Source organism: Rana temporaria, chromosome 2, assembly GCF_905171775.1.
Source record: "Rana temporaria chromosome 2, aRanTem1.1, whole genome shotgun sequence".
In the NCBI taxonomy this organism is placed as follows: domain Eukaryota; kingdom Metazoa; phylum Chordata; class Amphibia; order Anura; family Ranidae; genus Rana; species Rana temporaria.
In genome coordinates, this window is record NC_053490.1 from 191,495,190 (window position 1) to 191,522,003 (window position 26,814).

The window sequence follows — 26,814 nt, forward strand, 5'->3', positions numbered from 1 at the left end:
GCTCCACGCAAACTGAAAGAGACTAGCAACGACGACATGGACGCCACACGCCCATTCTGGGACAAACCATTACCCCTAGCACCAAAGTCAAAAGCCCCGGAGTCACCTTTGACTCCGACATGACAATGAATGCACAAATAGGTTCAGTAGTCAGCGGATCTCATCACCTGCTGCGCCTGCTACGTAGACTTGTTCCCTTCATCCCAAAAGAAGGCAATGCAGTAGTGGTGGGAACAATAATCAACTCCAGGTTCGACTATGCAAACGCCCTTTACCTTGGTCTCCCAAAATACCAGGTTGCTCGTCTACAAGTTGTCCAGAATACGGCGGCACAACTTGTAACAGGAAAAAAAAAACTGGGAATCAATCATTCCCTCCCTCAGGTCCCTTCACTGGCTGCCTGTGAAGGACCGGATCACATTTAAGTCCCTCTGCCTGAAACACAAATGTGTACAAGGAATCGCTCCACAATATAATACCACAACCCCAATTGCGTTCTCTGATCAACTAATCAAAATCTACTTAAAATCCCCAAGGCCCGTTACAAGACCAAAGGAGAACGAAGATTTGCAGTCCAAGGACCCCGACTATATGCATTACTAACCAATATCCGAACGGAAATGAATCACCAGGCCTTCAGAAAAAAACTCAAGACCCACCTATTCTGAAGGCCAAATTAGAAGGGGAAATGGAAATGCACGCACCATTTGCCAGGAATGCAGCACCATTTGCCAGGAATGCACTCACAAGCGCCAAAAATTAAATACAGGAGAATCTTCTGTTTACACAGTGGCATCTTTAATAGAAAATCTATTACAGAGGCCGTCCGTAAACAGGAAATTCTCCTGTGTGTGTGCGGCAGTGGCAGCGTTTGTCCTGCCTCCTCCCTGTCCCGTTCCAAGGCATATACATCTTTTGTGACCCCGGTGCTGGGAGATCGTCGGGGGCCACAAAATATATATATGTCTAAATAACCTGGCGGGCCATTCAAAACTGGAACGCGGGCTGGACTTTGGACATGCCTGCACTAGAGGTAGTTGGCTTAGATTCACATTCACGACTTACCCAGAGACTGTAATCGGAGAACACTGGCTCGGTGAGACGCAGAAGCCTACCTGCCCGTGGGAACGTTTCTCCCCCACCTAGACGGAGGAAAATGGGGGACTCCTTTATATAAATAGGAAGATCTGATAAGTCAGAGAGAGGGAGCTATGTAAACAGTGTTGATTAGAAAAAAGAGGGGCGCCACATTGTTATAACCGCTTGGGATCTGCACACCCCGAACTTCAAGACTGTAATTTGTTTATATTTGATTTTTAAATTGTACTGCCACTTGGCAGATAAATAAAACTATCTATTTTTCTATAAATCATAGTAGTTGCATCTCTTTCTTACACGCCTCAGAAGCACAAGTAAAGTCCAAACCTTTTTTTGAAACATAGTTGCATACTTTCAGGGTATGGTGCCTCTGTAGGAGTACTTGTGATTCCACACCTACCCCAACCCCTACACATAAAGATGGATCAGAGTCATCTGGTATAATGAATATCAAATTTACTTTATTTCACCAAAAATATGCATTTTTGTGGCTTTAAACTGTCACTTCTTCAGTTCAGGGTGGTAAACTGATGTCTGTGGTTGTACAATAGATTCGAAGGAGATTGAATAAAATATGATGTATACATTTTTCACATCCTTACTGCTCTTACAGTAAAGAACCCTCTACGCATTTTAAGGTTAAACCAATTCTCTTCTAATTTAAGTGAACGGCCGAGTGTCTTTTTAAATCCCCTTTCGCAAAAAAAATGTATTCCTATTGCGAGGTCACCAGTACGGTATTTGTACATTGAAATCATATCCCCCTCAAGCATCTCTTCTCCAGAGAGAATAAGTTCAGTGCTCATAATCTTTACTCATAACTAATATCCTCCAGTCCCTTTATTAACTTTTTTGCCCTTCTCTGGACTCTCTTCAGTTGCAGTACATCCTTTCTGAGGACTGGTGCAAACACCAGTAAATATTACATAATTTTATATTGTGTTTTTTTATTTATCCATTATATTTATCTATATATATATAGATATAGATCAGCCATAACATCATGACCACCCACCTAATATTGAGTATGTTCCCCTTTTGCTAAAACAGCACTGACCCATTGAGACATGGACACCAAAATAACATCCACCTGAATGTCAGGACAGAAGGTTTCCCAGCAGAACATTGCCCAAAGCATCACACTGCCTCTGCCCACTTGCTTTATTATACTGCATCCTGTTGCCATCTCTTCCAAAGGTAAGTGACACACACACACCAGGCCATCCGCATAATGTAAAAGAAAATGTATCTCTTCAGACCAGGCCACTTTCTTCCATTGCTCCCTAGTCAAGTTCTGATGTTCATGTGACCATTGTAGAAGCTTTTAGCTGTGGACATGGGCTTCACAGCCCCATACACAAAAAACTGAGATGCCCATTTTTTTCTGCTTACACCACATCAACTTAATGGACAACATGTTCACTTGCTGCCTAATATATCCCACCAGTTTTGAGATGCCATTGTAACAAGATATTCCCTTTATCTGCCAGTGGTCATAATGTTATGGCTGATCGGTGTGTGTGTGTGTATATATATATATATATATATATATATATATATACACACAATATTTATGTAGAATTTTATTTTATCTATATATTCACCATATTTTAATCAATCTTCTTCGATCTATTACACAACCCTATGTGTTATGTTCTTTAAACTCTGTACCCACAGACATCAGTGTGTCCCCCTGAATTGAAGAATTGGCAATTTAAAGCCACAAAATGCATCCTTTTGCTTAAATAAAGCAAATTAGATGGGCATTTAACCAGATCACTCCAATCAATCTTAACCACTTGAGAGCCGCGCTATAGACGAAAGACGTCCACAGCGCAGCTCTCAAGTGCCGGGTGGACATCCCTGGATGTCCTTTTATGTGCATTACCCGCGCGCGCCGCTGGGGGCGCGCAGCGGGTAAACACTGTGCCCGGTGCATCGCTCGGATGCTGATGTGTGTGCCTGGCGGCAGCGATGTCTGCCAGGTACCCACAATCGGCGGTGACAGCAGGGACGTGGAGCTCTGTGTGTAAACACAGAGCTCCACGTCCTGTCAGGGAGAGAGGAGACCGATCTGTGTCCCTTGTACATAGGGACACAGCATCGGTCACCTCCCCCAGTCAGTCCCCCTCCCACACAGTTAGAACACACCCAGGGAATACATTTAACCCCTTCCTCACCCCTTAGTGTTAACCCCTTCCCAGCCAGTCACATTTATACAGTAATTTAGTGCATTTTTATAGCACTGATCGCTGTATAAATGTGAATGGTCCCAAAATTGTGTCAAAAGTGTCCGATATGTCCCTTCGCAATATCGCAGGCCTGACAAAAAAAATTGCAGATCGCTGCCATTACTAGTAAAAAATAAAAAATAAATCATAAAACTATCCCCTATTTTGTAGGCGCTATAACTTTTGCGCAAACAAATCAATATACACTTATTGTGATTTTTTTTAACAAAAATAAGTAGAAGAATACATATCGGCCTAAACTGAGGAAAAAAATATAAAAAATAAAAAAAATATTGGGATATTATTATAACAAAAAGTAAAAAATATTGTGTTTTTTTTTTCAAAATTTTCTATATTTTTTTGTTTATAGCGCAAAAAATTTAAATCACAGAGTTGATCAAATACCACCAAAAGAAAGCTCTATTTGTGGGAAAAAAATTATAAAAATATAATTTGGGTACAGTGTTGTATGACCGCGCAATTTATCATTCAAAATGCTGAAAGCTGAAAATTGGTCTGGGCACGAAGGGGGTTTAAGAGCCCAGTAATGAAGTGGTTAATGAGTACCTCTGCTGCTACCAATGGGCTACCAATGGGCTTTTGCGTACCTCTCCTATCAAACCTACTCCTTTTTATAAGCTTTTCTGTTTTGTATTTTATGTTGGTAGTGAATACACTGCCTAAATTAAGTATATTTAATTTGTTTATTAATTATAACACAAAGTCTGATATCATTTATGGATCAAAAAATAGTGTTATCTAATACAAACATTTACATAGACATGCTCTCCATTGCACCCTGTAATTTCACGTGGGAAATGAACAAATACAAATATAGGTATTATACATTTTATAATAAACCAAATTATAGGTTGAGTTTCAGAGGGCTAATCTCTTTTTGGGGATTTATTGAATGTTACATTTAAAGAAGTAAAAGTATCTTGTTTTTCATCTCTCAGCCCTTTTTATTGTAATAATCATGAGTGATATTTGACATTTTTATCAGCTGGCTCAAGAAGTAAAATTGCTGATGTTCTAGATAGAAATTTTTAAATTGTTTCAGTTATAATACAGCTTTTCAACAGTACATTTACATCTAAAAGGATATAAGAAATTACCCATGCATGCAGCCAGAAAGCTGCATTACAGAAATAAAATTATAAAAGGAATTGATCTATAGGCCTCACATAAATTATTATTACATTTTAAGTCTTATTAAAAGAGATTCTCCCCGCAAAATAGTTTTTAAACATTTATTGTATTGAATGAAAGAAATGTGCAGCGCTAATAAGACATGTAAACCCCAGGTCTAAACCTAGAGAGCGGTAAACATGTATTTCTCCTATAGACTTTTTTTAATTCAATACGTTTTTATTAAATTTTTCAAGAGATAAACACAATGAGCAACACGTTATGTACAAATCATCAGAAAATCTCGATAACTTAGTTGCAAGGTAAAAGTTATACATCAATATACCCGTATACTGTATTGAAGGAATATGCTTCTAGACATGTCTTCCCTCTAGGTCAACAGAACTCTCAAACTGGTGTGGTCTCGGGAAAAGAGCGGGAGACCAGAGGGCATAAGGAGAGGAAGGAGTAAGGGTGGATCTCCCTCCACACCCCCATGGGATCTAACTGTGTACTTCCTGAGAGGGTCCAGCCCCCCCCCCCCCCCCCCATCCCCACATAGCAACAATAACAAGACCTACATGAGTGAAGCAATAAAAGTCATATTCGAGATTGTCAAGATAGCACAGTAGAGGGTAAGTAAACATCAGTGAATAATGAAAAGGATAGAGAGGATGAAAGAGAAGAGGGGAAAAAATATAAAAGAAAAAGAAAGAGAAAAGAAAAACAAAGAGAAAAAAAAAAAAGGGAGAGCAGGACACATACAGATATCAAGTGATTATATGCACATTTGAAGTCTGTATCTACTATGGGCGCTCCATGTATTCTCAATAGTTAAAAATATAAATCCTGTTAACAGCTATGTTTCATCTTGTACCACTCAGTCCACGGACTCCACCTTTTGCAAGCCATCACATATCTGCCTTGGGATGCTGCGAACATTAGTTCATATCCTATGTGCGTGTTGACTGTTGTAATTATTTCCTGCAATACGGGAACCCTTTTGTCTCTCCAGTGGCGGGTGATAGCCAATCTGGTACCCAGTAGTATATGGGAAACAATCCCTCTACTGAGTTTTGGGATAGAGTCTATCTCCAGCGAGAGCACAGCAAACCCCGGGGTTTTAGGCACCCTCCCCTGTATTACTTGGGTCACCAGGTCAAAAACTGCGTTCCAGATCGGGCGTAAGTGTGGGCACTCCCACAGTATGTGGAATAGAGTACCCACATGGCCACATCCCCTCCAGCATAGTGGAGATGCCTGAGGGCTGAATTTTGAGATCCTAAAAGGGGTCAAATACCATCTTAGCAGCACTTTCTGGTGTTGTTCCCAAAGATTTATGCATCTAGTGGAGGCGTAAGTAATTTGTAGAGCACGTTGCCATTGTTCCGAGGAATAAGAAGTAGCTAGGTCTCTCTCCCACGCTTCTATATTGGTGGATTTCGTAAACACTAGTTTATTACTTATAGCACTATAAAACAGGGAAATCCCTTTTATGTTGGTATATTGATTGGTGAAGTAAGTGTTATCCTCCAGTGGAGTTGGATCGAGAGAGGCGGACCATTCTTAAGGAAATGGTATATTCGCAGGTAAGTAAAGTAATCAGCCTCCCCAGGCCAAACTCCACCTGGAGTGATCTAAATGTCTTTCCCCTGGGGCCTATCATTAAATCGGAGATGTAAGCTATTCCCTTCTTAGACCAATGAGTAAGATTTAAGTCTGGGATAACGGCTGTGAGGCATGTTATCGGCAAAGGAAAAGTCTTCCCAGGATGATGTATCTGGGGTATCTGCGTAAGCATATCCCACGCTTTCAAAGAGGCCATCATAGTGGGAGACATTCCGTCTGGAGGCCTAGATGGAAGAACAGATGCCATTAGAAGATCATAAAGACTCCCAAGGGTATATTGGATTTCCTCCAGTTCTTTCCATCTCTTGGCTGGCGAACTAGGGAACCACGTCTTAAGTTGTGTCAGAATAGCAGCCGTATGATAGTCTCTGACCACTACATTTCCCACCCCCCCTGCCCCTCTAGAAGCTATGGAATTCCTAAATGCCCACCTTGCTTTCTTGCCTTTCCATAAGAAACGATTGATCAGATCTTGGAGTTTAACAAAAAAGGAGTTAGGGGCTGGGATGGGGAGAGTCCTGAACAAGTAAATTATTTGTGGGAGGACCATCATTTTAAAGGCCGCCAGGCGGCCCGACCACAGCAGTTCGCTTTTAGCCAACTCCTGCAGCTTAGCTGGGAAGGAGGCCAGGAATGTTGTATAGTTGGACGTATATAGTTCCTTTGATGCAGCTGTCAGTGTGATACCCAAATATTTAATTCCTTTGTTGCTCCAGGTGTACGGAAACCGTGAACTGAGTGAACATCTTAATCCATTGCTAATCCCCATACCCAAAATAAAAGACTTATTTTCATTAACTTTGTAGTAGGAAAGTTTCCCAAACATTTGAAGTGTTTCATGTACCGCAGCCAGGGAAGTATTGGGGTTTGTAAGCATCAAAATAATGTCGTCAGCGAAAAGGCTGACAACGTGTTCCGTTTTAGACGTGGGAAATCCACTGATGTTGTTATGTGTTCTATTATGCGAGGCAAGGGGTTCTAGAATTAAGTTGAAAATCAAGGGTGATAAAGGGCACCCCTGGCGAGTGCCATTGGTGATAGTAAAGGGTCTAGAGAGCGTCCCAGAGGTAAACACCCTGGCTGATGGCGATGAGTATAGGGCCAATATTGCAGAGAGGATGGGTCCAGTGAACCCAAACCTCTTCAGGACCATCTCCATATACCCCCAGTGGACCCTATCAAAGGCCTTCTCTGCGTCCAGAGCAAGGAGCAGAGAAGGCCTTCGCTGCACCTGCGCCAAGTGAACAACATTGATCAGCCGCCTCGTGGCGTCTGAGGCCTGTCGCCCCTTGGTGAATCCGACCTGGTCAGGGTGAATCAATACAGGTAATATATCCACTAGTCGGCTTGCAATAAGTTTGGCGTATAATTTAATGTCGCTATTCAATAATGAAATGGGTCTAAAGTTGGCTGGAGTATCCGGATCCTTCCCTGGCTTGGGCAAGGTCACGATAAGTGCTTATAGCATTTCTGAGGGGAAGGACGAGGAGGCGGCAGCTTTGCTAAATACTTTTCCAAGGTAGGGTGTCAGGATGGTCTTAAACATCTGGTAGTATTCCCCTACAAAACCATCAGGACCTGGGGATTTGTTGGAGGGGAGGGAATCAATAATTTTTTGGATCTCCATAATAGTAAAGGGGGAGTTTAGGGACTCAATTTGTGTCGGGGATAGTTGGGGCAGGGACACTTTGCTCAAAAAATCATTTATCATAGGGGCAGTGGGTTGATGCGTGTCTTTGTCTTCTTTTAAGTTATAAAGAGTGCCATAGTAATGGCTGAAGGCATCTGCCACATCTTGAGGATGAAACAATTTTGTTTTGTGTAAGGGATGCAGAATGTAAGGGATTCTGGTTTTAATTCTTCGCCCCTTAATTTTGTTTGCTAGCATTTTGCCAGCCCTGTTGCCCTGTGCATAGTAGGTCATCTTCAACTTTTCTCAAAATCCTCTAATAGGAGGAGCCTGAGGTCACTTCTCAGTTGTGTGAGCCTAGCAGACAATGCCTGTGAGGAATGTTTTTTATTCTCACATTCTCCCCTTGCAATTTCCTCTGTGAGGTCCCTGATTTTTTTATGCCGCTGCCTCCTCGCCCTAGCCCCCAATTGGATAAGTATCCCCCGAATATGCGCCTTATGGGCAGACCACAAGGTGAATTGATCCTGGGCAGGTGTGTCGTTTATAGCAAAAAATTCTTTTAGGTGCTTTTCTACAGTTTGTCGCACATCAGGTTGTTGCAATAGAAACGTGTTAGCCCTCCACACAGGGGGAGGATTGGCGGGCGAAGCATCTTTAAGAGATATAGAAATTGAAGCATGGTCCGACTACGTTATGTCGTTAATAGATGCGGAGACAGCCCTAGTCAGAGTGTTGTAGTCAGTCAAAAACAAGTCTATCCTGGTATACGTGCGATGAGGAGCCGAAAAAAAGGTAAAGTCTCTTTCTCCAGCATGGAGACACCTCCATACATCGAACATCTCTGCATTGTGGATAGATCCCTGAAGGGACGCCCCCATCCTATGTGCTCTGGTCGTGGAGTCCATGGCTAGGTCTGGCACAGCATTGAAGTCCCCACACATCACAAGAAGACCTCTCTTAATAGACTGTAGTTTCCTCATTAATTTGTTGAAAAATTGTGTCTGGTGGACATTCGGAGCATAAACGTTAACAATTGTGTATGTCACTGAGTTGATATCACACACCAGGACCAGGAATCTCCCCCCAGGGTCAGCCAACTCCATGTGTAACGTGAAGGCTACTGTGTCTCGTATAGCTGTTAGTACCCCCTTCGTTTTGGTGTTAGCGTTGGCAGCGAATACATGGGGGAAGTTTCTATGGGAGCACTGGGGTGGGGATTCTCTGCTGAAGTGTGTTTCCTGGGCGCATATGATGTCACTCTTATGTAGCGTGGCTTCCTTCCACATGGACCGTCTCTTGACAGGGTGGTTTAGGCCCCTAGCATTAATAGATAAGATTGTGATCGGCATCTGCGTACCAGGGAAGATGTGTATTCTGTGGCAGGATCGATCCCTGGAGGGTCGTAACTCCTCCTGGCGGGCCATGTATCAGTGTCTGTTTAGGTTTATGAACAAGACTACTCACTGCGTCCCCGAATTGGCAACTGCCTCTGGAGACGACCATCCGAGCCGTAGGTCCATGGTGCGGAGATTGAGCATAACATCCAGCAGAGCTCCATCTTAAGGGTTCATTGTCATCTGCATGTATCCAAAAACAAAAGAAAAAAGAAGGAAACAGAAAGGTAATACAAAAAAATAGTTGGGATATCAACGGACATCCGGCCATTTCCATGGCAACAGAAGGTATCACAAAAAGGTCATGCCCGGGTGCAGCTGAATACTGCTCAGGTTCAAGGAGGGGTAAGTTCATGCCCAAAACCCATCGCGGTAACCACGAGAGACCTTAAAGATCCTAACGAAGGACAAAGTGGAGATTACTTATGTGATCTGGCGTTTCTTTGTGTAACCTGTTTCCAAACGGGGGTGACAGTTGCTCTTTGGGAAGTTGGTTTGTCGCTCTCGCTGGAACTCGGCAGGATCTCCCATTCTTTCAGTAGCTTGATTCCCCTGTCCACAGTGTCTACATTAAATGATCTATCCTTGTATGTGATGACAAGCTTAGTGGGAAAGCCCCATTTGTAGGGAATACTATGATTCCTCAGAGCCTTGGTGATAGTGCCAAGATTCCACCTTTTTTGCATGGTGTGCTGGGAGAGATCAGGGTAGAATTGCAGGTTTTGAAATCTGGAGGGAATATTATCATTTCTGCGCATCGCCTGCATTAGCTGCTCCTTCACATGAAAAAAGGTCATGCGTAGAATCACATCTCTGGGTACATCAGCAGGTAGGAAGGCAGGTTTTGGAAGCATGTGGATCCTATCTATTGTAATGTCTACTTCGGTAAGGTTAGGGAGGAGAGACGAGAATAAGTCGATCGCATACGATCGCAGATCCAGGGGTTGTATTGACTCAGGGACTCCCCTTATTTTCATATTGTTTCTCCTGGATCTGTCCTCAATGTCTGCTAACTTGTTTTTGATCCAGTCACTGCTCTCCTCCTGAGCTTCACTAGCATCCACTAGGCTATTAATGGTGGAGGCATACTCCCCCATCTTTGTTTCGATGTGTTCCACCCTGTCTTCCACCTCCCTCAGCTCCCCACTCACTTTATGAATACAGTTCATCATATCTGCTTGAAGTGAGCTACGTAGTGTCACCAACATGTCCCTAAGTACAGTGTCCATCACAGGCTGGTTACTAGTAGGGAAAGTGGCAATGGAGTCTGGTAACTCACGTGTGTCATCCCCAGATTCTGTCATAGGGCTCACTGCAGGGCCGCATCCAGCGCCATCCAGCCTCATCCGAGCTTTTGCAGGGCTGTCGGAGGGAGAAGGAGTGGATTGTTGGTCTCCCTGAGGGGACATCTGTGATCTGTAGTCCGAGCGGGTTCCCCCACTGCGTTTGGTCTGGTTGTTGGGCACGGGTGTTGAGGCCGCGCCGGCGCCATCTTGCCTGCCTCCGTCCCTCGGGACTGTAAACATGTCCATCAGGCGCTGAGGTTTCACGGAGCCCTTCCGCTTGTTAGTCATGATCCCCGAGTGTGCCCAGATCGGGTCGCACAGTTGTAAAGCCAAAATTAGTCCTTTTGTAGGTTGTTTAGTGCCGTTGTTCGCTCGTGGATTGCGGAGCTCTCTCTCTATGCTGCCATCCGGCTCCGCTGCAGGCCGCGCCCCCCCCTCCTATAGACTTTTAAAGGGTGTTCCGCGGCCTTTGAATTTGCCGCAAACACCCCAAATTGTTTGCTATTCGACTTGAACATCGGGCTCATCCCTATTCACAGTGCCTCTTACTAAATGCCTCCAGCTGTCTACTTTCCAAAAAGGGGTTTTTATGCATGCTATTGTTTGGATGGGTTGTCCTTGATAGGGGTAATCCATGTTGGGCTAAGACTGCGTGCGTCATCTGAAGAAGAAGGAGGGTATGAAGGTACTGTAAGAAAAGAGAGAGAAAGGTGGTAGGGGGGAGGGAGGTAATGAGGATAGGTCCTGGGGGGGGGGTGAAATGATAAAAATATAATTTGCATACAGTACTGCATGATCGCGCAATTGCCTTTTAAAGTAGCCCAGTGCTGAATAGAAAAAAAATGGCTCGTCATGGGGGGGTAAAAGCTTCTGGAGCTCAAATGGTAATTGGGGGACATCACTGGACGGTGGCAATCTCATCAAAATTGCACATATCTTGTTTTTGAAATGTCATGGACAGTAAATGAGTTTATGGGAAGCAACAGTGGGGATTGAAGTATAGGGTTAAAGGTGGAAACTAGTCTAAGTGCCGGTTCACACCAGCGCGCTCTGCGAGATTGCATGTAATTTGCACCGCACTGCAGTGTAAATAACATACAATGTCCGTGCGATGCGATTTCAGCCAGATAGTATGGCTGATATTGCATTGCATTTGGACCAAACTTGCACAGGACCCTTTATTTGGTCCGCACCAGGATCAAATTGCATCGGATTAACTGTCAGTTTGCAGTGTGATATGCAAACTGAAAATGGGGGTCTCATTAACAATGTATTGACACTCCTTGCAGTTCGCATATGGCAGTGTGAACTGCTGTGCGAGTCGGGTGCGATGCAGGAACCCACAGTGGATTTGCAGGATTATCGCATCACACAAGTGTGAACTGAGCCTCTGAAGACTGGATGTAATGCCTCGTACACTCAGATGGATTTTTCTGACGGAATTCCGTTCAAGCTGTCTTGCATACACACTGTCACACCAAATTCTGACCATCCAAAACGCGGTGACGTACAACACTACGACGACCCAAGAAAAATTATGTTTAATGTTTCCGAGCATGTGTCGACTTGATTCTGAGCATGCATGATTTTTTCTCCGTTGGAGTTCCATACAGACGAACGGAATTTCTGATAGAATTTTTTTTTATGGGAAAAAAAGAGAACACGTTCTCTTTTTAAAAAGTAAACAAGGCAAATAATTGCGCTAAGGGGAAAAGTATTTAAATTGATACAGAAATTATGATAAATTGTGTTAGATCAAAAACTCCAGCTGCAACACCTACAAACACGTGATATACATGTGAAACAGAACAAAAAAATCAAAAAAAGGTTTGCGCTAGTATTACCACCTAGTGAAGTGTGTAATTATTCCATAAATAAATATGTGACTACACCATTAACATTCCTAAAGGAAGAAAAATGTATGCATAAATAAATAAATAAATAAATAAATAAATATAGATGTCAATGTCCTAATCGGGCCAAGGCTGGCACACCTGGAACAATTGCCAAATACAATGAATGGAGGCAGTTCCCAGCGAATCACTCAGGAGTGTAAGTCAGTCCTCACACAGTAAAAAAAGAAAGAAAGGTTGCGCTAATAGCACATTAATCTGTGACTAGACAAAAAAAAATATAATAAATTTATATGTAAATGTAAATAAATTAAATTGAATTAAATTAGTATATATATATAAATCCTGTTTGAACAGGATCAATATCACACCAAAAGGCGTTTGCCGTGTGCAACCGTGTGAAAGCAGTCCACAATAAATAAGGAAATTAGTTTAAATAAATAAATTAAATAAATAAATAAATATGTTAAATTAAATAAATAAATTGTTATTATTACCCAAGGAGGGGGGCTGAGGCTGAGCCGTGAGGCCACAACCACTCCTCCAACACCAAAATGAATGAGACATCAGGTAAATCACAATAGTAAGCAAAGTGACATGTGTTTTAAAAAAAAACAGTCATAGTAATTAAAGGACGTCTGTGAATCAGATGAAAAGTCCCAAGGACCACATATGTGGTGAAAAACATAAATGTCCCGATCCAACTGACATCCACTGTAGCAGGACGATTAGCAGAAGTAGAAATCCACCACCAATTAGAATTGAAGTTGGTAAAGGAGGAAGAAAGGGATCCCAAAGATCACACCGGGCGGAGCTACGCACTGACGTCACTGCGCTGTCTGTGACCCGGAAGCACAGGCGTATGATTTTGCTCTATATTTGATCTCTGTTTTATATGTTTTATGCCGGCAATTTTAAATGCATGTAGTGTGTTTCTGGCTACAAATCTTTTAATAAACCTGCCTAACGGTACCTCACGATCTCGAGCCCTCATTTTTTCCTCCTGGGTACCCCATTGGAAGATGGAGCCTGTGAGTTGAGACCTTGAGTGGAGCGGAGAGAGGTGGTGTATGGTTACCTTGCAAGAAGCAGCTGGAAGCGTGGGAGTTTACAGTTCCTGGTACATCCGATCGGTGGATCAATACGCCTGAATTCATGGTGATCTGGTAAGAGCATATACTTACCTTTGTCCTGCCGGTGTGATCTTTGGGATTCCTTTCTTCCTCCTTTACCAACTTCAATTCTAATTGGTGGTGGATTTCTACTTCTGCTAATCGTCCTGCTATAGTGGATGTCAGTTAAATCGGGTCATTTATGTTTTTCACCACATATGTGGTCCTTGGGACTTTTCATCTGATTCACAGACGTCCTTTAATTACTATGACTGTTTTTTTAAAACACATGTCACTTTGCTTACTATTGTGATTTACCTGATGTCTCATTCATTTTGGTGTTGGAGGAGTGGTTGTGGCCTCACGGCTCAGCCTCAGCCCCCCTCCTTGGGTAATAATAACAATTTATTTATTTAATTTAACATATTTATTTATTTATTTTATTTATTTATTTAAACGAATTCCCTTATTTATTGTGGACTGCTTTCACACGGTTGCACACGGCAAACGCCTTTTGGTGTGATATTGATCCTGTTCAAACAGGATTTATATATATATACTAATTTAATTCAATTAAATTTATTTACATTTACATATTCATTTATTATATATTTTTTTGTCTAGTCACAGATTTATGTGCTATTAGCGCAGCCCTTCTTTCTTTTTTTACTGTGTGAGGACTGACTTACACTCCTGAGTGATTCACTGGGAACTGCCTCCATTCATTGTATTTGGCAATTGTTCCAGGTGTGCCAGCCTTGGCCCGATTAGGACATTGACATCTATATTTATTTATTTATTTATTTATGCATACATTTTTCTTCCTTTAGGAATTTAATGATGTTCTCTTTTTAAGTCCATCGGAATTTCCGATGGAAAAACTCAGATGGCGCACACACACAGTCGGAATATCCGATGAATAAATTCCGTCGGACTTTTCCCATTGGAAATTCCGATCGTGTGTACAAGGCATTAGCCTGTTAACGAGAGTGATGAAACAGGTATGTCCAACAACATGGAGGAAGAAATTGTATTTTAGTACAATCCATTGTGCTTATAACTTCCTTTGCACTGCACTGAAATCCCAAACAATGTTACTGTATCAACCTTCCCAGTTCTTTTTGGTAAACTACAGAACCTTCCCTTCCATTGTTTTCTGGAGATGAAGTTGAGGGAAAAGTGTTTATAGTCTAAAAAGGACAGCAATCAAGAGTGATGCCGCATACAAACTACCATTTTTCATGACGTGAAATTTTTAAAAATGGTCATTAAAAACGACCGTGTGTAGGCTCCAGAGCATTTTTCTCGACGTGAAGAATGGGCATTAAAAATTTAGAACATGTTCTAAATTCTTGCATCGTTTTTCACGTTATAATTTTTCACGCCGTGAAAAATGGTCGTGTGTAGGCTTTAACGATGTGAAAAAAACTTGCATTTTTAGAAGCAAGTTATGAGACGGGAGCACTCGTTCTGGTAAAACTAGCGTTTGTAATGAAGATAGCACATTCGTCACGCTGTAACAGACTGAAAAGCACAAAGACTGAAAAGCGCGAATCGTCTCTCACCAAGCTTTTACTAACACAAAATCAGCAAAAGCAGCCCAAAGGGTGACGCCATCTGAATGGAACTTCCCCTTTATAGTGCCGTCGTACGTGTTGTACATCACCGCGCTTTGATCGAGCATTTTTTTTTCACGATCGTGTGTATGCAAGGCAGACTTGACAAGAATCACGTCCAAAAAAACGTTGTTTTTTCTAGGACATTAAAAGTGGTTGTGTGTACACGGCTTGACAGTACTGCTCCTTTATATATAGCAGGACAAGTGTAGTCAACCTAGGATGTGTTACTGCCAGGACCATCAGGTGAAAATAAATGGGAAAAGGGTCTGGAAAAAAAGAAAACTAATACAGACACCATAACTTGACTAGTAAACAGCGATATATTGTGTTTTTGTTATTGGGTTTAGATACACTTACAATATTTAATGATTAGAATGTACATTTATATATTATATAACATCATTTTAAAGTAATAGTAAATCATCCAAAACAAATGCAAAAAATGTCCCCTGCAAAATAATAGCATAATGTGCCAGTATGCATCACATACTAGCACATTATGAAAGACTTACCTTAGCATGAAGCCCTCCAGTGGCATGCTGTTACTTCTTACAGGGCTTCATCAGGTCTTCCTTCCGGGTCCGCGGGCTTTGGCTGTTTGACTAGCCGAGCAATGACTTCACAGGAGTCACGGCCGCAGCTCGCCTCTCTCAATGAATGGCATGCCGTCCATTGAGAGCTCAGTGCTCATGTGCTGGTGAGGCCAGCGGCTGCTACTTTAGTAAATATCTCCTAAAAGGTGCATGTTTAGGAGATATTTGCTGTACCTACAAGTAAGCCTTATTTTAGGTACAAGTAAACAAGATAGGCTTTACTACCACTTTACCACAAAGGCAAGCTAAAAAAATGTTGATTTGGATTAACATATTTTGAGAAATAATATAATACCGTATTTTCCGGCGTATAAGACGACTTTTTGGATGCAAAAAAATGCATCCAAAGTCGGGGGTCGTCTTATACGCCGGGTACGGTCTCCGTGCAGCTGCGATCGTCATAATTTCAAAGCTGCGCGCCGTCTTCTCAAGACCGTCCTCGCTGTCCTGTGATAGGCGGAACAGAAATCTTCCCAGCAGCGCCTCTGTTCTGTTTTCCGCCTATCACGGATGCCTTCTCATCCTCGGACGAGATGAGAAGGCATCCGTGATTGGCGGAACATAGAACAGAGGCGCTACTGGGATAATTTGTGTTCTGCCAATCACAGGACACGCTGAGAAGACGGCGCGCGGCTTTGAAATCATGGACGCTCGCAGCAGACGGAGACTGTCACCGGCCTGCAAAACGTGAGTGATGGCACAGTGGGGGGGAAAGTGGGGGCATGCAATGTGATGGCACTGTGGGGGAATGCAATGTGATGGCACTGTGGGGCATGCAATGTGATGGCACTGTGGGGCATGCAATGTGATGGCACTGTGGGGGAATGCAATGTGATGGCACTGTGGGGCATGCAATGTGATGGCACTGTGGGGGAATGCAATGTGATGGCACTGTGGGGGCATGCAATGTGATGGCACTGTGGGGGAAAGTAATGTGATGGCACTGTGGGGGCATTTAATGTGATGGCACAGTGGGGGCATGTAATGGCACAGTGGGGGCATGTAATGGCACAGTGGGGGCATGTAATGGCACAGTGGGGCTTGAAAAAAAGGGGGTAGTCTTATACAGTGAGTATATCCCAAAACCAAAAATGTTCCTGGAAAATTAGGGGGTCGTCTTATACGCCGGGTCGTCTTATACGCCGGAAAATACGGTAGTGATGTTTGGGCTGGCTTTGTTTATCATTAGCTTGTGGCATTTTAAATGTCCTATCTTGAAACATTGCTGCGATTGGATCTGGCACCTTTAATATTCTAAGCAGACAAAAAAATGGGAAAGATACCTATTCATTATTATGCTGTATTCATCTCATGTAACAGCAATAGTTTTTGACAAGTGCCAGAAGTAGATCAATAAAGATGTCATAGAATTCTACACAGACCAGTCACTTCTTTTACTATAAAAAGCCTAGCTCAGACTTGATATATTTTCTGGTATTGCTGCATGAATACATTGCATGATCAATCTCAGGATTTTTTCCAGTTGTTATGGCTTTGTCTTGTTTATTGGTAGACCAAATACACTGCACATGACTCAGACTGGGGGGAAAAAAACAGTTAAAAATATTGCCTACCATTATTTTTCTTTGAAATTCAATAGTTTCAAGCAATTTAAGCTGTATTAGTAAAGATTTGTTTTTAAGTATAGGAGGTATATTAAAAAGCAGTCCATAGAAGTGTGAGTTATTACTCCCTGAAGTTACTATTAAAGAATATCATTACTTTATTTTGTCTGATGGAATCAAATGTTATGAGAAACTGAAAGCACATTTTGTGGAATATTGATAGGGGTGTATTAAATGTCTAAAAACTGTTTTTTTATTTTTTTTATGGCAGTCTAACTTGCTCATGCGGCTTTATAAAAGAAGACAATATTTGCGTGAAAATTAGTACATACCGTATTTATAAGGATGCATTCATTTGTTATAATTAACCAAGCTGAAGGCCTGATTTACAAAATTTGAGACCATACTGCAAGCAAGTAGTAATTAACCCCTTGGAACTGGCACCTGACACTCCCTTAAGAGGTTCAGAATGTTGGGAGGTAGGGCTTATGGTCATGTGACCGCCGTGATTGGCTGTCGCGGTGGCCAAGTGGTCGGATAGCTCCCGATCGCAAGCTTTTTGTTAGCCTCCGGTAACGGGAGCGCACAGGGCATGCACTCTCAGCACAGCTTTATTTGCACTAATGCACGGAATTATGCGTCCCCACTGCACCAAGGCCAACCCACGAGAGCCCTCATATTCGATGTAAGAGGTTAAAAAGGAGTTTACCGGAATTCCTGTGATTGATCATAGTCATGTCTATATATAAAAACACGGTATAAGAATAAAACTGTTCAGTCTCTGTAGTATTAAAATACACAAAACAGCGCTAAAAAATTAATAATGATAGACTCGTGGTAAAAACCACTGAATAAAAGAAAGTCTTGGATGTAGTGAAGGTGATGTAGACAATCCAAAGTGCTGAATGGTGTGTCAGTAGTGGTAATCCTAGCATGCACCTTCCACCAGGGAAAACAATGATCTCAATCCACCACGTGATGCACTCTCCCCAAGGGGGTTAAACTCATCAGAAGACTGAAAAATCAGAGCCTTAAGTAAGCGAATACATCAGCCACTTTGTCACGGACCATCACCAGCAGGCGGGGACAGCAGGCACAGGAGCTCCACACAAGGTCATAAAAACAAGAAACAGCAATATAGTGTAATCCTGTTTATTAGTCCAAAGTAGCCCATACACTGAAAGCCCCCTTAAACCTATCTACATACATCAAATCACAATTGGTTCAGTTTAAGGTAGTTTCAGTGAACTAAAGTTTGTGCGCCAAATCCAAGTCCTATTGAAGTCAATGGGAGCTGCATGATAAAAAAAAAGCAATTCCCACTTCCTAAGTTAACAGGTATATCAAAAAATGGCAAAACAGTTCAGTCTCTGTAGTATTAAAATACACAAAGCAGCGCTAAAAAATCAATAATGACAAACTCGAGGTAAAAACCACTGAATAAAGAAAGTCTTATGCCGCGTACACACAACCATTTTTAATGGTCTAGAAAAAACAACATTTTTTCCACTCGATTCTTGCCTACACACGATCGTGAAAAAAAAAATGCTCAAGCAAAGCGCGTGGACGTACAACACGTACAACGGCACTATAGAAGGGGAAGCACCATTTGGATGGTGCCTTCCTTGGGGCTGCTTTTGCTGATTTCGTGTTAGTAAAAGTTTGGTGAGAGACGATTTGCGCTTTTCTGTCTTTGTGCTTTTTAGTCTGTTACAGTGTGACGAATGTGCTATCTCCATTACGAACGCTAGTTTTACCAGAACGAGCGCTCCCATCTCATAACTTGCTTCTGAGCATGTGCGTTTTTTTCAGGTTGTTAAAGCCTACACACGACCGTTTTTCACAACGTGAAAAACGACAACGTGAAAAACGACACGAAAAAATAGAGTATGTTCTTAATGACATTAAAAAAAATGTAATTTTTCACGTCATGAAAAATGGCCGTGTGTACGCGGAATTAGATGTAGTCAAGGTGATGTAGCCAATCCGAAGAGTTCACTCTTCTAAACCATCAGATCATGCCTTTTTACACATCTATGTATTTGTATTTTCTTTCAATATACCGTGTTTCTCAGAAAATAAGCCTGGTTCTTATATTAATTTTGGTGACAAAAGACACAATAGGGCTTTTTTTCGGGGTAGGTTTTACCGTGTAATGTGCTGTCTTCTCTCCCCCTCTACCTCCCTGCCTGTCAGGAATCCCCAGTGTAAATTGAGTTAAAAAGCTTGTAAAATCCTATAATCCACTCTCTTACAGTAGTATATAATGTATAATGTGTATGTTTCTGTAATATAATTGTGCCAAATACCTTCATTATAGTGCCGCTCTTTGCTTCCGTGACCTGCTGGAGCTCTCTTCCCCACTCTAAGCACTGCAGAGGGGGGCCAGGATCCCCTGCTAACAGCTGGAAGAAGAGGAGGAGAGCAGCGGGAGGTCAGCTGAGTGCCGATCAGCGCTGCACTGGAGGTATTTGACACATCTATATTACAGAAACACACATTGTTCATGATATACTACTGTAATAGAGTGGATTATAGGATTTTTCAAGCATTTTAAACTAGGGCTTACATTGTAGCCCTCCTGAAAAAATAATGTTTGGTCTTATTTTCGGGGTAGGTCTTATTTTTGGGTAAACATAGTACTAGAGAGATATCCCTGCAGCATCACCAAGATCAATGATTTTAGCAAGTCTGCCTATGACCTTAGTGAATTAGGCATCTGAAGGTTCATACACAGTAAGATTAGTACTGTATTTTCCGGCTTATAAGACGACCTTTTGTATGTAAAAAAAATGCCTCAAAACTCGGGGGTCGTCTTATACGCTGGTACCTGTCTGTCAGACTGCGGGCATCCATTATTTAAAAGCCGTGCCTCCTCCTCAGGCTGTTCCGTGATAGGCGGAACACTAATTTTCCCAGCAGAGCCTCTGTTCAGTGTTCCGCCCATAACGGATGTCCTCTCGTCCGAGGCCGAGGATGAGAGGACATCTGTGATAGGCGGAACACTGAACAGAGGTTCTGCTGGGAAAATTAGTGTTCTGCCTATCACGGCCTGAGGATGAGGCGCGGCTTTTGAATAATGGACACCCGCAGCCTGACAAACTTTGCAAACAGGATAAGGCAGGGAGATCGTCAAGACAGGCAATGGCACAGTGAGGTCGGCATTGGCACAGTGGGGTTGGCAATGGCACAGTGAGGTCGGCAATGGCACAGTGAGGCATGTATAATGGCACAATGAGGTAGGCAATGGCACAGTGAGGCATGTAATGTAATGGCACAGTGAGGCATGTAATTTAATGGCACAGTGAGGCATCTAATGTAATGGCACAGTGAGGCATGTAATGTAATGGCACAGTGAGGCATGTTGTGGCACAGTGAGACAGGTAATGTAATGTAATGGCACAGTGAGATTTGAAAAAAGCTAAAAAAAAACCTGTTTCTGTCAGCGGTTGTTCCTGTCAGCGGTTGTTCTGGCTACCCCTCAGCACTGGGGCGGTTTGCAGGCGCTATTGCGCTAAAAATCGCGCCTGAAACAGCAGGCTGAAAGCCTGAAACCAACATGAAACAGCGGCTACTGTTTCTCCACTGGAGCGGTACGCTAGCAGGACCACTCCAAAAGTCCTGCTAGACGCATCTTTAGAGCGGTGAAGGAGCGGTGTGTTTACCGCTCCTCCACCGATCCTTCCCATTGAAAGCAATAGGAAACCGCGGCTATACTCTGCAGAGGCGCATTGCCGGCGGTATTAACCTTTTTTCAGCTGCTAGCGGGGGTAAAACCGCACACCGATAGCGGCTGAATACCACCGCACCTCCCGCCCCAGTGTGAAAGGGGCCTTAACTTTGAAAGCAAACAATTTGTTAATTATTGCACTGCATATAGAGAGATGTGTGACCTAAAGCTATGGTATAGTGAGAAATACATACTGTGCAGGCTGTTCGCTGTTTGTTCGCTGTTCATAGACGAAAAATTGGGACAAATGTGGAGTTTCCCCCACACATACTCTGTGTCAACTGTAACCAATCAAATACACTAACCCCCATAATTAGTATTAAGCAGTTAAATGTAGCCCAATAAATATTTTCTGGTACTAAAAGTTACAGTGTATTTTTTTTTTACCAAAGTCCATTTAAAAAACTATTTTATTATCTGTTCTGTTAGCACCACTTTCTTACGCTTCCTGATGACGTAATCCATAACGAAACGTACGTCGAGGCGCAGATTGGTCACGCACACGCACGCTACTTCCGGGTCGGTGGGTGTTGGAGGTGGAACGCACGCCAGCACACGCGGAGATGGAGACCTGCTCTCTCATACTGACATAACGCTCAGCAGCCTCAGTGCCGGGACTTGGGCACCGGACATAGTAAGGAGCCATTTGGCTGTCTTCTTGTTTTTATCCAATTTTAAATAAAGCAGTGTTATACTATTGCGGTATTTCTCTTCTATATTCGGCGGGATTTGACATCTGTTGTCTGGAGTACTATCGTTTGATTTTGGATTCCTCCTGTCTGCAATGATTATTTACATTGGGTAAAACAAGCCTATTTGACCTCTTTTTAGTTAAAGGGTCCATTACTGTTGGTAAGGAGCCAATTTATTTATTCACGTCGGGTGAATGTTTTATGTCTGGTGAAGGCTTCACTTTCCATTTTGGATATCTACTTTCATCACACAACTTTTCAAAATATACAACATAAAGGACTTTTTGATCACAAATATATTTCTTTTGCACAGCAGCAGATATTATATTCAAAATATATATATCTTATATGGACTATTTATATTATTTCTTATTTTTATAATTGTATATATTTTTTTGCTAGATACACGATATTGGTATATATTATATGCACTGTTTATTTATTAGCGCCCCCTTTTCCCTCACCCTTCTTTTCACTTTCTTACAGACTCACTGGTTAATGTTACAGATTACAGAAATAGTGATAACTTGCCAAAAGTTAACATTAAGAACATCCATCAGTTTATATTGCATTTACAGATCAAAACCTCTTTCTTGACTTTGGCCTCTCATCACAATATTTGCAGTTTCTAGAAGATCTTTCATTCAAGCATTCCCAGAAGAATTAACACATCAAGCTATTCATTTGGAAATAGCCTGTGATCCTGAAATATTCTGGAGTTATGCCTTTGCAATATTAATATCAATTAATTTTTTGGTATTTGGGAAGACCTTTTCATTCATGCAAAAAATCAAATATTAATTCACAGGAAAATACTCCATCTGTTACAGGAAAGAATGTCAGGGCCAATACTTTTGTCGCGGCTCTTTGATGGAGCAGCGGTGAGGTATTAAAATGCTTCATTGTATTTAAAGTTCCTTAAATCTTAAAGTTTGCTGCATTTATCTGTATGGAAGCATTTTATTTCTGATGATGCAATTTCATTTCCTACTAGTAGCAATTTCATTGCCCATAAGTGGGACCAGCATTGGGGTTCACAGCAACAAACAGTAAATCAATTCAGCATCTATCCACTTCACCATCAATGTCAGGGCTTGCGTGGAAAATTAATTTCCAGGATCATATCAAGTCAGGCTGCTGAAATCATTGTGTGCCTCACTTGAATAAAATCACCATAGCTCTGGGAAAGATGAGTGCCAGCAATGATATTTATTAAACAAAATGAATAACTTTCTGAATCCATGGAAACCAGAGAATGAGGACATAGGCAGATGCAGTAAGTGTAAGGGCCATCAAGTGCAAAAAAGGCTTTTTAGTATTTAGTTATTTTCAGTATATTTTATGGATTCACCATTTTTTATCACTTCATCTAATGTGACAACTGTAAACCAAACAGAGAAGAATGACTCCTAAAGCAACTCCTAGACCATTTTCTTAAAATTAAAGTGTGACAATTTTATCATATACTGTATTGTTCACTCCATAAGACACACTATAAAAAAGGGGGGAAATGTCTCTGCGTCTTATGGAGTGAATACTGACCAGGCCCCTCCCCCCCTGTTGCCACCGCCATGTTACAGTACAGAGCCAGCAGCGGCCCGGCCATCACCTGTGAGCACCGAGCGATCTCCCGCTGGGCCTGTCACTCAGCCACAGACAGAAGACTTGGCGGCCGCTAAGGTTGCTCTGTCTTCTATCTGAGTGACAGGTGGATGCATACAGGAATGTCAGTCTGTGCGAGGTGGAAGTGGCACAGGTAAGGCTGCATTTCATGGTGCTGATCAGGCTGCATTTTATGTGCACTGGTCAGGCTGAATTTTATTGGCACAGGTCAGGCTGCATTTTATTGGCACGGGTCAAGCTGCATTTTATTGCCACTGGTCAGGCTGCATTTTGTTGGCACTGGTAAGGCTGCATTTCATTGGCACTGGTCAGGCTGCATTTCATGGGCACTGGTAAATATTTTAGCACACCATTTGGTTCGGAATATTTTTTTTCTTGTTTTACTCCTCTAAAAGTGCGTCTTATGGTCAGGTGCATCTTATGGAGCGAAAAATACAGTATGCAGAAAATAGAATAAATGCCAGGAACATCTTTAAAAACAGGATGTATATTACACAGTGTATAACATACAGATGTTAAACCCCTTTGGAAAAGTATTTATTGGTCAAGTCAGCTTCTTTAGAGCAGGGCAGATATGTAGTACAAATTATATTTTTTTCTTGTAAAAGGTCTAATCCATCTGGAAGCAACATATACAGTACGATTCATAAATATATATATATATTACTAACAGATAAGTGTATGCATACAAAAGTGCATGTACTGTATATAAGCACAATTTCAGATAAAAAAAATGTGTTCAATGGTCTCACCCAACTAAGGCTAACATATAATTTCTTAAAAACTCATGCATGCAAACACAACTCCATCATTAATATTCAAAAAGTCCATCAAAACTCCATCATTATAAACACAATTTAGAAACCATAGAATAATAATTAGTTGCTTACAAATTATAGTAGAAGGTAAGATAGGGCAGATAAAAAAAATACCATCCTCGACAGAAAGGGGCAGCACATATAAAGGGAGAGGTACCACCCCAAAACACTAGTGGCGTGCCTGTGGGCATGGAAAGGAGGTTTAGGAAGCCAACATCAATATCATAGCAATTGGCATATCTCTGTGGTCTAGGGTGGTATACCTGTTGGGTTAATCTAGATCTGTATTTATTTTATATCCCCAACATAAGCAACTTTCCTGTGGTCTTCGGCCATACTGTCGTCTTGTTGTGCATGTGCTGCATCCACCAATATGACACATGGGCCTGTATTGTTATTTCCTCTGCCAGCTTATCTGCACAGACACCAGTTTTCTTAGTTGCTCACATTTCTGAGCAGCTCTCTATGGCAGTTATAATTAACACCCACAAGGACCCAGTGAAGAATGACACAGAGATCAGATGTCATTTAAAAAATGGCACTGGAACAACCAAATATGTTTTCAGCACTATTGAATCAATTAAGGGAGATTGGTTGTAAAGTACCGCAAGGAGTTTTCAAGTCTGTATTTTTTTGGAATACCACTTGTGTCCTGTGTAACACAAGAAATGCCATAAAAGCTTAAGGAGATACTTTAGGGAAGCCTGTCATGAGGGAAAGATGGAAGTTGCCATTGTTAACCTTTCCTTCTGAAAATGCTAGTTGTTTATCACGCTGACACTTTTATTTTAATAATTTGAGACAATGGAGTTGATTTTTTTGAAGACAAATAAGCTGTTCACTTTGCAAGGGTAGTTGAACTTTGCACAATAATTTCCCCCAGAGCTTAGAGAAAATTTGACTGAGCAAAGAATACCTGATCATGTGCAAAAGAAAAAAAGAGCATTTTTGCTTGCACATAATTGGATGATGAAAGTCAACACAGCTTCTCACCATTCACTAAGCTCTGGGCCAAATTCCCTTGCAGGGTGCAACCTCCCTTGCAATGTGAACAGTCTATTTCCCTTTAGTAAGTCAACCCTAATGACTTGGAACAGAACTGTTGGTAAAGAGGAATAAATTCACTCTGACTTTGCTTCGTGCTTTGAGTCAGGGATTGAGCCTTTAGTTCAGAGGGTATAAAAAACAACCAGGGAACTAGCATTTTTAGAGCATTAAAGAAAGTCTTGATGTGACATGAAATAATGTAGCTTGCTAGAGCACTGGGCTGACTTTTCATTGGGGCACATTCTGTGCCAAGGAAGTTTTACTTTTGAATTGAAAAAGGTCTCCTATGATGATTATTATTATTATTATTATTATTATTATACAGGATTTATATAGCGCCAACAGTTTACGCAGCGCTTTACAATATAAAAGGGAGACAATACAGTTTCAATACAATAAAATACAAGACGATAAGAGGGTCCTATTACAATCTAATGGGATGGGGCAGGTGGTAAAAAAGGTTGTAACTGTGGGGAATGAGCTGATGGAAGTGGTAAAAGATTAGATGGAGGCGTGATAGGCTTCCCTGAAGAAATTTTTTTTTAGGCATTGCCTGAAGGCAGCTAGAGTAGGAGATAGCCAGACAGGTTGAGGTAGAGAGTTCCAGAGGATTGGAGAGGCTCTGGAGAAATCCTGGAGATGAGCATTGGAGGAGGAGACAGGGGAGCTTGAGAGTAGGAGGCTTTGAGAGGAGCAGAGAGGACAGTTTGAGTGATATTTGGAGACAAGATTGGTGATGTAGCTCAGGGCCAGGGCTCAGGTGCATCCAGGAGGAGAGAAGAGATCCTGGAAGGAGAAGCACATGAGAGAGCAAGGAGAGGACAGTGGGAGAGAACACTGCTAAGAGACTCCAGGAAGGACAACTGGTTGCAGCCAGGAGGGCTGGTGAGTGAAGTACAGTCGGGAGGACTGGGGAGATAACTAGATTGGTGCAGAACCAGAAGAGAAGACTCTGGGAAGGGCAGTGGCAGTGGAGAGAGGTAATGGCAGCCAGGCTGGCTGGCAGGGCCTAAAGACAGTTATTTGGGATTGGTAGCTGAATAGAGAACAGTTAGCACCTGAACTATTTCTATACCACAAGGACCCGAGGTCCCTGCCCTCAAAAGGCAGTTTACTGAGGTCTGGCTGAATTAGTGTCAGGCCTAACCATGTGGTGCTAGCTAGTCTGGAGGAGTAACAGTCTGCAGCAAGGGAAGTGCTGGTGGAGTAACAGTCTGTAGCAAGAGCAATTCTGGAGGAGTGAAGGATAAGAGGTCTTAAGCAAGAGTTTGTGCTGGAGAGAAAACTGGAGTGCATATACTGGAGTGTATATAGAAGTCCCAAGAAAGTTGAACTGAATGTTCCTGGGCATCCCATAATTTCCCATTTCCCATCCAAGTTCAATCCCCTCAATATAAAGCAAACTTCATCTCTGAGTGTCTGAGAGATGGATGCCAGGCTGGGCAGGGTGGCAGGTGAACCACTACATTCAGCAACTCCTATGGGGACATGGCTACAGATACATTTTGCCAAATTTTGCTGTGTAACTTGCAAACAAAAAGACAGTCAACATAATGTTTAACTACTTCCCGCCTGGCCTATAGCAGAATGACAGCTGGGAAGTGGTTCAGTTATCCTGACTGGGAGTCATATGATGTCCAGCAGGATAACCCACGATCGCGAGCCGTGGGGGTGCACAGCATGGTGATCAGTGGTTTGGTGTGTCAGTCTGACACACCACATCACCGATTTCGGTAACGAGCCTCTGACGGAGGCTCTTT